The 2,066-nt window shown below is 37.5% G+C and overlaps 1 long non-coding RNA gene across 1 annotated transcript; it reads left to right on the forward strand.

The window, feature by feature from the left end:
• The first annotated feature begins 1,323 nt into the window (after positions 1–1,323).
• Positions 1,324–1,838, forward strand: LOC106320404. The gene is made up of 3 exons (XR_001265793.1): positions 1,324–1,523; positions 1,629–1,673; positions 1,784–1,838. It is a non-coding gene; the product is annotated as an uncharacterized LOC106320404 (long non-coding RNA).
• The last annotated feature ends 228 nt before the right edge of the window (positions 1,839–2,066 follow it).

The raw sequence follows: 2,066 nt of genomic DNA on the forward strand, positions 1-2,066 counted from the left end.
CAAAGTAAAGCATTGATGTAACTCTTCATTTCCATGTAGTTAATTCGGGCTCCACCACTCCTACTCATTAAACTCCTTCTGTTATCGTTCTAGCTCCTTCTGTTTATCTCTTTATATAGATCTCTCCTCCGTTTTATTGCTCAAACACACATTCCGCAAGCTCCATACAACCACATCAGGCGATGGCGATGAGATTGAATAAATTCAGCTTCAGGTCTCCAGTTTCTTTGTTTTTTGGCGACACCATATCGACACCTCTAACGGGGGCTTCAAGATAGATAGAATCCTCACAGCCCACCATAACTTCCCAAAAGGCCAAATCTTCACGGCGTCTGATCTCCTTTAAGCCATCGTTCCTCTGGTGCAGGTAATTTACAAATCACTTCTCCGTCAAGTCCCAGTAGTTTAGGAGCGGTAACATATTGAACCCTCTTCATCTTCTCCCTCAACCTAACTACATAAACAGAGGGTGAGATTCAGGACCAAGAATTCATCACAACATTAGATTTTATTTATTTAGTCTTGGGAGCTTTTGAAGTTAACCAGATTATTATTTTTTCTACAGGCTGATGAACTCCAATCTGATCACAACTACGACATAAAGGTGTGCGCACCTTTATATATCTTCTTCAGTTTTTTTTGTTTTGTTTTGTAATTCAGTTTGTGATGATCCAATGTTGAATATGCAGATCAGCCATTAAAGAAAAATTCATCTCGCATGATGTGTCATAGTTAACTAACAAAACTGTTGAGCAGTTAACGGGTGATGATGATGATGATGATTTGAAGGACAAGGTTAATTTTGGGTTGATGACGAGGTGGAAGATCAAAGAAAGAAGTGCATAAAGAAGGTACTATGTGATTAAACGCTTTACTCTCTGTTTATATTATAAAACTATAATACGACATCTGTTTTTGTTGGTTTCTCTTTAATTTGTTGCCATCATCAGCTGGGATGGTGGGTTTACATGAATTTGTTTTGTTTTTCAGTGTATAAGTATTTATTTTTGAATTGATTTGACTAAGATGATACAGAGCAATGGACTTTCTTCTTATGATTGTCTGTGCATCTTACTTTCAATTGTTTTCCCTTTCGAAAGTTTTGTAACCTTTTTAGCGATTTGTTCTTCTGCTGAATTTGAGAAATTATTTGTGTAAGATGATTTAGCTCAATCTGAATTGTTAGTTTGTTCGTGCTTTGCTGATTGGTTGATTTGTCCATAACAAGTTGCAGATTTTGGATGTGGACAACACTCATAGTCTCAGATGTCCTTGAGAACTTGAGTCTGACACTCATGAAGTGTGTCAAGTTTCTAAGGGAGATCCAGGCGAGTCAATCCTTCAGCTATATGAATATGGATATAAACTTTTAGTTTGTCATATTTGGTGGAGTAAATATTTATCTATTACTTTCTTGATTTTCATTGCAGAACCAACAAGATAAAGTTGGAACCAATGTTTTCGTGGAGAGGACAGCTCTTGGAGCTAAATAGCCAAAATTGAATCAGCTTTTGTCTACCAAGGTATGAAAATCATCTTTGATTCTGAGATTTCATGATGTACATGTGCAAAAAAAAAAACTTCAAAAGCTTCTAAGTATTGTGTTCACCGTGGATGACTGACTGCAGGAAGACTGATCATTCATTCTGAAATGCCTGAAGAAGTTACCAAAGGTTTACAACTTTGTAACATATCTTTCATCCAAAAAAAAACCCACTGCGAGACAAACATTACTTTAAGTTTCTAATCCACAAAGTTTACTCTTTGTTTTTAAATCTGACAGGATAGAGCCAGACTACCAAGAACTGTCGAATTCAAACATACCAAAAGCAGAAGAATCAATGGGAAGTTAGGCCCCAGTTTACACAATACCACCAACAACGTTCTTCGGATTCGCTATTGATCCAGGAGCTCAGTTCTATCAGGATCAGGAGCTTCAAAAATCTAGGATCGCGTTTGCTCATGTTCTAGAAAGCGGTAAAGGTGGCGCTGTTTTTGGCTCTTCTAAAAGCTCGTCCTGTTTTAGCACACATTGTTGTGTTCGGACCAGGGATACGGTGGTCTTA

This window comes from Brassica oleracea, unplaced genomic scaffold (assembly GCF_000695525.1).
Source record: "Brassica oleracea var. oleracea cultivar TO1000 unplaced genomic scaffold, BOL UnpScaffold00911, whole genome shotgun sequence".
NCBI classification, from domain to species: Eukaryota; Viridiplantae; Streptophyta; class Magnoliopsida; order Brassicales; family Brassicaceae; genus Brassica; species Brassica oleracea.